This window comes from Helianthus annuus, chromosome 16 (genome assembly GCF_002127325.2).
Source record: "Helianthus annuus cultivar XRQ/B chromosome 16, HanXRQr2.0-SUNRISE, whole genome shotgun sequence".
NCBI classification, from domain to species: domain Eukaryota; kingdom Viridiplantae; phylum Streptophyta; class Magnoliopsida; order Asterales; family Asteraceae; genus Helianthus; species Helianthus annuus.
Genome location: NC_035448.2, coordinates 152,909,583 through 152,922,418, shown reverse-complemented (window position 1 = coordinate 152,922,418; position 12,836 = coordinate 152,909,583).

Sequence of the window (12,836 nt, the reverse complement as noted above, 5' to 3'; positions counted from 1 at the left end):
AGGGTGACCTTGCATACTTAGAAGCTTTACTTGCAGGAAACCCAATGATGAATATCAAACAAGAAGAATTGGTGGTGGAAGAGGAAGAACACCACAGCTGGCCCGTGGTACTGATAGTGAATGCGAGTAAAAGTTCAAAACCACGGGAGAAGGCTATGAGAAGAACACCTGGGATCGTGATTCAGCGGCTCCTGCCAGGTAAGTTCATTTTTTTGTGTTCTAACCCGGTTAAATATTTAAAAATCTTTTATAATTCCACTCCAAAAATTTTAAATGTTTATGAGGACAAGGTGGAATTAAACGGGTTAGACCGGGTTCAGATCAAAAGAGAAACCTCCTGATTAAGTTCAAATGTGGGGAGGTTTTTGTAGAGTTTGTATAGAGTCGTAATTTTTGTATGTTGAGTCTAATTTAGTTTATTGAGTCGTTTTTTTAGAGTCGGTACTGCTTTGGTTTTTGCTTGTTTTTGTTTATGCAGGTTTGAATATGTACCACCCGTATTCAATCTCCATTAGGGTGATTTTGGAGCTGCTTTTCAAATTTCAGGCATTTACCAAGTGTACCAGTCAGAGTCAAAGCCGGTCGCGAATGAAATGCTATACGATCGAGCTGGATTGGACGAGAGTTTGAAGCTTACGCGTTATTAACCAGCTAAGTCCTTTCCGATTTCCCATTTTTTTATTTCTTATTTATTTTTAGTCTTTTGAGTCAGTTTCCATCCTACATTGAGGGCAATGTAGAGTTTAAGTGTAAGGGATGGGAAACTATTGTTTAGTGTCGTTAGCATAGTTAGTTGAGTCACTAAAATTTAAAAAATACGAAAAAAACTAAAAAATTGAAAAAATCCAAAAAAGAATTGAAAAAACTCAGAAAATATCTTTCGAATAAAAAAGAAGTTTGCAATTAAAACGGAAAATGATAGAAAAGATGAATTTTTGCTTGGGTTTGAATAATAATAATATGAGATTATAATAAGAGTAGGAGTTGGGTGGAAAATGTGTTTTTCCTACAAAGTCTAGGAAGCAATAAGAATGCAACATGTGGCATTGAAGGATTTTATCTAAAAGGGCATTTATGTACTTTCGCAATCTATTTTTATTTTAGGAAATTATCTTCAATAACTAACTATACATAAATTTCGGAATTTTTTGTTTTCGATTTCTGATCTCACGTAATATCAATCATTCCTTCGTTTTCTTGCTGGAATCTATCAGCATGTTCTTGGTACTGTGTTTTAACAGTTTGTTCTTGGTGATGTGTTTTAATAGCAAGCAGATTCATACAGCTGTGTTTTATTATTCAGATTCATACAGTTGTGTTTTAACAGCAAGCAGATTCATACAGTTGTGTTTTAGCATTCAGATTCATACAGCTGTGTTTTAACAGCAAGCAGATTCATACAGTTGTGTTTTAGCATTCAGATTCAAACAGTTGTGTTTTAACAGCAATCAGATGCATACAGTCGTGTTTTAGCATTCAGATTCATACACGTGTGTTTTAACAGCAACCAGATTCATACAGTTGTGTTTTAACAGCAAGCAGATTCATACAGTTGTGTTTTAGCATTCAGATTCATACAACTGTCTTTTAACAGCAAGCAGATTCATACAAATGTGTTTTATCATTCAGATTCATACAGCTGTGTTTTAACAGCAAGCAGATTCATACAAATGTGTTTTATCATTCAGATTCATACAGCTGTGTTTTAATAGCAATTCAGATTCATATAGCTGTGTTTTAACAGCAAGCAGATTCATACAAATGTATTTTACATCAACAGATTTCGCCCCAGCTTTCGATCGGCTTCCGGTAACTGTTCCGCTGCTATCTATCCTTTCCAAAGTTTCCTGCTTTTTGAATCTCTTCCCTGCAACCAGCAAAATACCGTCAATTACAAACAAGAATCACCCGTAATCGCTTTATAAAACACACAGTACAATGAAAGCTTGATCTTAGGTATATGGAACAAGGAAAATCTCTTATCTTCATCCATGATTTTAGGTATTTTTGGTATGATTTTGGGGGTTTCCGAATTTGGGTTTAGAGAGAGAAAGAGAGAGAGGGAAATTGGCGTGTATTAAGGAGATGTGATATATCTGACGGTTATTTTTGATTGGTTTAAAACACACATAAGGACGAAATTGCCCCTACTCATTTAAAACAATCTATTAAATATAGTTAATTATTACAAGATTGCCATTGATTTAATCTCAACCCTTAAACACACCAATCGGATGGACAAGATCGCTTCCTAGACTTTCTAGGAAAAACACACTTTCCGTAGGAACCCTACTCATTATAATAAATCGAGCTTGCGTCTAGTTAGGGATATGTGGATAGGCCCGGGTTTGGTTTTAAGTCTCTTTGAGCTAATACACCTTAATTGTCGGTCTGTTAGTGGGTTTTCACCTGGGAGATATGGGAAATCAAAAATGCCAATAAGAGTATAAGGGGCACCGTTATAAGTTAAAACCGTTAGAGTTTGTGATCGTGTGAAAAAAATAGAAAAAAAGGTGAGCTAGAAACTAAATGAAAGTAGTGCATTCCTATGTAGTCTGGGCTGGGGATAACGACTGGAAATAATCAGCCAGTTGGGCAAAGTAGAATACCAGTAACCGAATAAAAATTGCACCTATTTCCTCGGTAGGTAATTATGAGGGTCACGAAAATAAAATAAAAAGAAAGAAAGCTGTTGTGTTGTTCGAAGATTGTAATTGGACCGCCAAAAGCATTATTGGTCCAAAGAATTACATGAAATTCATGGGCATATTTACGTGGAAAGATCTTCAGCCCATGTGATTTAGGAATTTGAGATATTAGGCCATGTGAATCAATAGCTAAATAGATGGTTTTGATAATATTAAAACCCGAATATACCTACATATAAGAGGGGGGACACCATTCGAATATACATCAAGAGGCAAAAAAATTGGAGAGGGGAGGCCAATATATACATACAGACATATACGGCTGAAGGAGGCGACGAGTTGGGGACGGCTACACAGTTGGTGATCAAGAGAAAAAGGTTTATTGGATCGCTTCAAGAGTGGGATTTAAGATTCGGGTCGATTAGGTAACGAGTTATTGTTCGGTTTGTTTTACTTTTCGTTTTCAAACATGATACTATGACTTCTTTGTTATTTGAGACTTGTTTATTATTTTCTTCTTGATTATGTTCCTTGGCTAATTTTCTAAACCACCTAGACTTGATGAATGGATTAATATGAAGATTTTACCATTTTTGTTAATTGCATGATTTTTATGGATTAATTGTGATTTGTAAGAAGTTTGGTTTAATGATTTAATGTATATGCATGCTTTGATTTGGTTTGTTATTATTATTCGCTTCATATGATTCTTAGTGACGGTCTTTATCACAATATAGAGTCATATTAGGGTATAGGATTTCGGTGAGTGTCTATATCACGTTAGAAAACCTTAACTCTTTAGGGAGAATTGGCTGATAACCCCTAGAAGTAATTGGTAATAATTTGCTAAGTCTTAGTGTTCTGCTAGTCCTAATACCTGGAAAGTGAGGGGCTATTGTTAGGTCTTACCCGGCGAATTGCTTTAGATAGTCCTTGGAAAAGGTCGTGTCTTAGTTGACCTGTCGGTTTTATTAGTCTATCAAGTCAAGTTAATTAATTCAAACTACCCTAGATCTATGATTGGAAAAGAGTAGGTCAACATTAGGGTACTTACACAATAACTAGACAACTGGAAAGGCGTCTAATAACCGGTAGGATTAACAGCCTAGGTAGTTCCACAGGTTTCTCCTTGAGAAGGGTCGAGGGGCTTAGTTGGTTCTTAATAGGTTTAGTACTTTAAGATCCCGGTTCCGTAATTCATGCATTTAACTTAATCAGTAATTCTTTAAAAGTAATCCAGGATTCTTGTCTAGGTGGTCTCGCTCTCCATATAAGAAAAGCCTTTAGTCTTCATTCGTCTTTAGTCTAGCTTTAGTTAATTTAGTAGTTTAATATAGATTTCCTAGATTTTCCGTAACCCCCCCCCCCCTAAAACAAATAAACAAGTTAAGTCGTGTCTGTCAGCGTCTGTTAGAGTCTAGTTTGCGTGATACATAGAGTCTCGTGGTTCGATATCCGGACTTCCTAAGGTTATACTACATTGATCGGTACACTTGCCGATTGTGTGGTTTAGGTCGAGTCTAGAATTTAAAGCTTTGTAGTGTTTAGCTTAGAGAGTCTAATTTAGTTAATTTTTATAGTCTGTTCAGCACACATCATGGATACCTAAATTAGGAAACCTACGTCATCGTATATTAGAAGAAGCTCATAAGTCTAAGTATACGATGTATCCAGGAAGTGATAAGATGTACCAGGATTTAAGGAAAAATTTCTGGTGGATAGGAATGAAGAAGGATATAGTAGCCTATGTTTCTAAATGTTTAACTTGTTCACAAGTTAAAGCTGAACATCAGAAACCCTCAGGTTTATTACAACAGTTAGAAATGCCAGTTTGGAAATGGGAATTGATAACAATGGATTTTGTTACCAAATTACCCAAAACAAGAAAAGGTAATGATACAATCTGGGTGATTGTAGATAGGCTAACCAAGTCAGCTCATTTCTTACCAATGAAAGAAACTTTCAGTATGGAACAGTTAGCTAAATTGTATGTAAATGAAATAGTTTCATTAAATGAAATATCTTTATCAATTGTTTCTGATAGGGATAGCCGTTTTACCTCTAATTTTTGGGCAAGTTTCCAAAAGGCAATGGGAACCAAGTTGAATCTAAGCACAGCTTACCATCCTCAAGCGGACGGACAAAGCGAAAGGACGATTCAGACAATGGAAGATATGCTTAGAGCTTGTGTAATTGATTTCGGAGGTAATTGGGACGATCATTTACCATTAATAGAATTTTCTTATAATAACAGTTATCACACAAGTATCAATGCTGCACCATTTGAAGCACTTTATGGACAAAAGTGCCGAACCCCAGTCTGTTGGGCAGAAATTGGGGAAAAGCAACTATATGGACCTGAGATAGTGCAAGAAACAACCGACAAGATCATTCAAGTCAAGAAACGACTGAAAGCAGCACGGGATCGATAGAAGAGCTATGCTGATAATAGACGCAAACCATTAGAATTTCAGGTAGGTGACAAGGTATTATTAAAAGTCTCTCCTTGGAAAGGAGTGGTAAGATTCATCAAAAGAGGAAAGCTAAGGGGCTGTTTGGTAGCCTCTTAATGACCATTCAGATGCTACCTCTTAATGGTTTAAAACCTCTGAATGAATAAGAGGTAACCTCAAGTCTGAATGGTTAAGAGGTAACCTCTGAATGATAAATCATCACATGTCACATTCTTCTATCTTCTCATTGGTAAAATTCTTAATGGTTCCATTAAGAGGTAGCCTCTTAATGACCATTCAGAGGCTACCAAACAGCCTATAAGTCCCAGGTATGTTGGACCTTTTGAGATTATTAAGAAAATAGGACCTGTAGCCTATCAGCTACAACTGCCAGAGGAAATGGCAGGAATACATGATGTATTTCATGTATCTAATCTCAAGAAATGCTTAGCTGATGAATCACTCGTAATGCCTCTAAAAGATATAGAGGTAAATGAACAACTTAAATTTGTAGAAAGGCCTCTACAAATTGAAGACAGGAAAGTCAAGAACCTCAAGCACAAGAGATTAGTTCTGGTCAAAGTGAAGTGGGACTCTAAAAGAGGACCAGAATACACATGGGAACTTGAATCAGAAATGCAAAGAAAATATCCGCACTTGTTCCAGTAGACCTCGAGGACGAGCTCTAAAACAAGGTGGGGAGGATATAACAACCCTAAACCGACACCCTCGTAATATTTTTCGATACCCAAAAATAATTTAAAATATCCCAATATGTCTTAAAATACACCCCATACGCGAAAACGGACCCCGAATACCTTAAATATTATTAAAAATAATTAAAAAAAAACAATTTTTGGGGTTTAGGCGGGCCGCGTAAGGCACCTCTTAACCCTTACGCGGGCCGCGAGAAAGTAAAAGGCTAGCGAAACCCTGGGCCGCCACGTGGCCCAACACATGTCGACCCTATATGCTGACCCAAATCAGCTACGCTGTTGACCAGCGTTGGCGCGGGCCGCGTAGCCCTTTCTTACACTTTACGCGGGCCGCGCAAAAGTAAAAAACGGGCCCTATAAAGAGAGGGCATCGGATCTTTAGTCTGCTCATTCAAATTCGAAATCTCTCTCTCAATTCTGAAGTGTAGGCATTATACACAGGTATAATACCCCTTAAATAGCGAGGTTCTGCTCCATTGTAAGTATCATAACCCCTGGAAACGTATTAGATACTCTGCCCGATTGATCTAGGGTTCCGTAACGGCTCTCGTGGTTCTGCCCGACGTAGTCATTGGAATGCCGTCTCGGGGAGGGTATTGCTAATGTTAAAATGGGTTATTATACTAACACGTGTGCATTTGTGTAAATTATAGATTGTCACCAGGAAACCCTAAAGGATAATCTAAGACAGCAATGTGAGTAATCTCCTTTTTGCAAATTGTTTTTACAAAACTTCACTTAATTAATTATACATTAAGCAGTCATTGAGTATTTGTAAGGATACAATTACAGTCGGTAAATTTGGGGTTTTGTATACAAAATTTGTTACTGCGTTGCGAGGAGTAACATGACCATAAGTCAGAACGACAGTACCGTGGGTGGTAATTGATATGACTTGGAAACAAATGTAATTGCGGAATCACCCTTATTACTGCACAATAGTTTTTATTAAAACTTGATTGAACTGGGATTCACTCACCAATATTTCCCACTGACAAAATATTTTTAAACGCGTTTTAGGTAACAAAATGTGAAAACCAATTAGAAGCCAGCTGGATAGCACTGAAGGCTTGGAAAAGTGGCAATAAAGTTACCTAAAAATGAATAGATGTTTTTATTAAATAAAAATATGATTTATTCCTATGAAAATGTGTGCACTGAAAACTTGGGTTTTATCCCATGTGTTTAATTTTACGGAATTGTGGTATTTTACTCTGATAAAATATTTCCTAACTACGATCCAACTGGCCGCGGCCGCCCGTTCCCGGGTTTGTTAAAGGAGACGGGGGTTGCGACACAATTAATACTAACTCTTAACACCGTTAAAGGTTTTGGCGGTTAAGGTTAGTTGGTGGTAGTTAACTAGTTAATCCTGGGTGGTGTGTCACATAGTTTGTTTTTGCTTTCAGTTTAAAAGACTTTCTGGAACATCGCACGGCTTCTGGTATGGATAAGAAGAAGAAAAGGGTGTTTCATGGTCTCATTATGGTGGCTTGTTGGTGCATTTGGCGGGCAACAAATGACAAGTTTTTTTATAATAAAAGATGCGATCCGGGAGAAATTATGGGTTAAGGAGAAGAAAAGTGTAGTTCATGGTCTCAGTATGGTGGCTTGTTGGTGCATTTGGCGGGCCATGAATCAACAATTATTTTGATAATAAACGATGCGATCCGGGAGAGGTTATGGGTTCTATTAAATTGTTGGGGTTTCTTTGGTGTAAACATTGGGGTAAATTAGGATCTCTAAATTATTGGATTTGTAAATTTGGTTTCGCCTTTTCTGGGAGGTTGCTGCTGATGTTTTGGCAGGGCGTTTTCATGGTGTGAATAAAAGTTAAATTTTGAAAAAAAAAATTAGTTAATCCTGGGTGGTTTAAAGAGGGTCTCCTGCATTTCTGTATTCGAGATGTCAGTATAAGTTTTCACACTCTTAGAGATCTTTATAAAAGACAGTTCGGTCAAGTTCTTGTTCATTACTCATTTGGATTCTTATGGAGGGCTTTAGTCGTAAACGAAAGAAGATTGAGGGCTAATGATGATCTTTTACATTCCTACGAAAGATATGTCTAGAGAAATGTACAAAAGATATGTCTAGAGAACTGGGACTTTTGCTCATCTCAAGGGCAACTTCTTGTTCAGTAGGATTCTACGTATTGTTATGCTTGAGCCTTTGTTTCGGCATGCTAAATTAATCTAATAGTTGAAACATTGTTAAGTATATGTCTATACGAGTTCCTTCAGTTGCATGTGTATCTTGGGTTATTCGTTGTTTCTTGCATGGAATCATTTCAGCTTTGTAATAAAAAAGAAACAAAAGATCTTACGTTTAATCTTGGATTTTTAAAAATATTAATAATTATATTTACATCTGTTCTATCAAATTGTGTGAGTGGAGTTCTTAAACTATAAAAAGTGGTTGTAAATGAAAAAGAGAAAATATATTACTGTTATGAGGGATATTGTTCACCCTTTAGAATCTTTATAATATATCTTGAAAGTGGTTGTAAGTATGGGAGAGAGAAAATGTAATAATAAAAGTATAAAAAGTATTATGTAACTGAAAAAAGAAGAGAGAAAATATAGTGTTTTTTAGTGTAATATAAGGTAAAAAATGGTAAAAGGGATGTGGATGGTCTTACTTTTTTTTATAATTGACAAATAACAAATAAAAGTATATTTTTTGTGGGAAATCTGTAGCTACTGGTGTTAGTTTGGTACAAATTGCCGACAAATTTAACATTTTATTTTTAAAAAATATATGTTTTTCTAAAATGATAAATTAACAAATAAAATAACTTTTTTGTAGGAAATTTGTAGTAACTACTGCTAGTTTGCTATAAATTTCCAACAAATTTAACATTTTATTTTTAAAAATTATTTATTTTTATAAAATTGATAAGTGATGTGCGTTAAGTGTAATATATTTTAGGTGTATATTTTAAGTCCTTTTTACACTTTTTAGCCAAGTTTTAAATTTATAAAACACGATATTTACTAACACTAAACACACATATGGGCAAGTGCACCCATCGTGGACGTAATATAGTGTTGGTAAGATTCCGAGGTCGTCCAAGGACACAAAAGCTTTTAGTACCGGTTTATCCTCAACGTCTAATCAAATCAAAATGTTAGAAAAATGTTTTTAAACTAAGAAAATGAAACTAACTAAAATGCTGAAAAGTAAACTAAAAATAAAAACAGATAGACAAGATGAATCACTTGGATCCGACTCGTGTGTAGTGTAACCTTTGATTATTTTCGCACTTTTGCACTTGTTTAAGAGATTATCTTAGTTATTGTAGTAGGCCCTCTTTTGAAGGCGAAGTTACCCTCAACCCAGTAGTTTGAGTCAGCAAGGATACAATACTAAAGGGTCGGATTATTGAAAGATAATTAATTAAGTTATTAATGCATAATGTGGTAGGTCCCTCTTTTGAAGGCGACGTTACCCTCGGCTAAGTAGTCTGAGTCAGCAAAGATACGGTCCTAAGTAGCCGGGTTAAAGTTTTAATAGTAGTTTAACTTATGAGGGGATCAAAGAGTTTGGACCCCCGCCATCCAATACCTTTGGGTATTGAAGGAGGTCCTACTAAATTTGACCCAGGTCATTTCCAAGATCTATACACTGAACAATGGCAAGACTCTTACCAAACCGTTCCCTTAACCCCCGACCAGGTAGCCAACATACCTCCATATAGACCGTGGAGATATGAATGGTGAAAATCTTTTATTTTATATAGAAAGTAAAATAATGCCAAGATACCACGGACAAACGATAAGGAAGAATCACCTTCAACATAAGAAACTAGTAATTAAAGTCATTAATACAAAACCAATTAAAAAGTGCAAGAGATTAAAAATAAAAAGTATTACACTAAACACTTGTCTTCACCAAGTGATGTAATAGACTTAGGCAAACATGGCCTTTGATTGTCAAGAACTCTTACGATCAATCTTGGATCCCGAGACGACTCACACACTCTATGATGGACAATAGATGATAGTGGTGGATGATGGTGTTGTGATGGTGGTGGGTGGTGGGTGAAGTGTGAGAGAGTTGGTGTGCCAAGGGATGAGTTGCAAGAGCTCCAAGCACTCCTATTTATAGGCTGAACAGAAGCTTGGGCACAGCCCCGTGTCCATCCGACTTCTCTCTTCATTAATTGCAATTCGCAATTTCATTAAATGCGTTTGCAACAGTTGACCACGCCCCCGTGTCCGCTGAGCACGGCCCCGTGGTGGGCAGTAGAAGCTTCTATCACTTTGTCTTTTCTGCTGACACTTGGGCATGGCCCCGTGCTCACTGAGCACAGGGCGTGTTCAGTCTTTTGTCTTCTTGTTTTGCTTTGGGAAGATGCTGTCGGGAGGTCAGGCATGCCACGTTTGTTCCTTTTTCTTGTATTTATGTTAGATTTAGCTGTCTTTTTGCTTCTTTTGTTCATTTGAGCTCATTTAATTCTGAAAATACAAAAGGAAGACAAAAGCACACTTTTTCTAACATTAGTACTAAAAAAAAGGTTAGTTTTATGCCACAATTGATGTAATTTATATGTTGCATTTTGTGCACATCAAATACCCCCACACTTGAATCTTTGCTTGTCCTCAAGCAAAACTCTTTATAATGTGGCTTTTTTCACTCCCAAATGGAATGGGTAGAAGAGAAGGTTTTTGGACTTGTCATAGAGTGTCGGGATTTCCAAGATTCTTTATTTAGGTTTTATTTTTATTTATTTACAATCCTATTCGTCATGATTTATTAAAAACGTTTCATAAGATAAATTACTTATTAGGGCATACCATGCCTTTTTAAAATTCCATTTATATACAAGTTCACATACCTCACATGGGATCACTCAACATTCGGCCGAAGGTGTATGTTTAGTGAATCACTCGAGAGCGGCATGGAACTTACTCCTACCATAGGCTTGCCAAACAATCAATTATCCTCCTTTTTAACTATATACCTTTGTAAATATCAAGAGGACTTTTTGGGTGAAGGTTTAGGCTTGGGCTAAAGGTGGGTGGTTGGGTTAGTGGTTAGTAAAAGGACGAAAAGTGTAAAAAGCATCGGTTTTTAAAGACTTTTTATTTTTCATAGTTTTATATTTTTTATTTTTATTTTGATGAACCATTTCTTTCAAATAAGGTTAATTTTGATGCACTTATTTGTTTATTTGGTTTCATCAACTATATATATATTTTTTTTTTTTTGAAAAGTCATAAGAAAAACCGAGCTTTGTTACTAAAAGAAAGGGTTAAAATAAAAAGGTTTAGGTGGGTAAAAAAGGGTGATTGTTTTGGGTTAAGAAATGAAAAGGTTTAGGCTCAAAGGGGTTAATTAGGGGGATTTTGGGTAGGTGGTAAAAAAATGAAAAATAATGGTGTAGAAAGAAAAAGGGTTAGTCCTAATGCCTCCATCATTTACTTACTTGGGTTTAAGTTGGTAAGGACTGGGAATGTATTGTCGTGGCAAGTTCTAGAGTCGTACGAACCAAGCGGCTATTCACACAAGAAACGAAAGATGAAAATTTAGTGTAAAGATATGTATTTGTATGCTCAATAAAGGCTCAAAACTCACTTTTGTGGGAATGAGTTTTTATGTGATCAAGTATATATAATCAAATTTTAACTAAGCTTGTCATGTCGTTTCATAATTTTCTTATGTTGGTTCTTTTTATCATGACGCTATCGGTTGTAAATTTGTAAAAATATAACCTTGTAAGAACTTGAAATTCCCAACTTAAACTTAGACAAGTAAAAAAAAAAATTTCAAAAAAATTTGGGGTGATTAGCGGTTCCAACAGAGTTTTGTGTAAGGCTTGTTAATTAGGACTTGCAAGATTCAAGGTTTTAGCATCCCCCCCCCCCCACTTAAATTACACATTGTCCTCAATGTGTCCCAAAAATAAGTTTTTAGGTTGATTGAATGTGTAAAAGGGTGTTAAAAGCAAAATTTTATGTTATTGGCATTCTGGACACGGCCCCGTTGTGACCGGGCACGGCCCCGTGTTCAGGTGCCAGTGACAAAATTTAGTAAAGAGAAACAGAAGCCTGGACACGGGGGCGTGTTCAGTGAACACGGCCCGTGTCCAGTTACCTGAACTGGGCGATTTCTGCAGATTGTGCAGCACGGGGCCGTGTTGGGCGGACACGGCCCGTGCTGAACTTGCTGTAATGAAGAAATTTTTGTCGGATGGCCCTGTTTTCGTGCATGGGGTGATGTTTCTTGTTTCCCTTGTTATCCTTTACCATCCTGAGTGTGTTTTATTTATTACATCATCATCTAAACCTTAAAACCATCATTTCATTAAAATCATAGAGAGAATTACATTATCCTAAAAAGCTAGTAAGTTAGATAATCAAGCACAAGAAGCTTAAACCAAGGAGTCCTAGCCTACGAGTTATTTTAATTAGCAAAACTTCCGAGAAGATAATTTTCTCGGTTGGATGTGGCTTCAAAGAACTCCTTCCTCCGGGCATGGGCTCCTCATACGTCGGCGAGCCACTCCTCTATCTCCCTTGGGAGGAGGAAGGCGGGCTCGTTGGCGTCGGTGTGAGGAGGTACAACTTCCACCGGGACTTCTTGTAGATCTTCAAGGGGAGGCTCCGCTGGAATGTCATCCCATCCGGTAGGGTTGTTGACCCCAAGTGCTAGGTTCCAATCCTCTTGAGGGAGGATGGGTTCCATGGGAGGTGTTACAAGAATATTCAACCTCTGGTGCAAGAGGTTAATTTCTTGAAAACTATTTTCCAGCCCCACCGTAAAATAATTTATACAGTCTATTAGGACCTCCTCTACCGAAGTCATTTCATCAAGAGCTTCCTGTAGTGCCATGACGTAGTGTACAAGGGTAACTTCAATGGAAGGCCTTCTCCCTCTTCGACTGTTTCTTGAATGTACCGAAGATGTTCCACTATTTTGACTTGACATTCTATGAATACAAACCAGAAATAGCTTATTTTAATGAAACAGTACTTGGACACGGCCCCGTGCTCAATGAGCATGGCCCCGTGTTCACC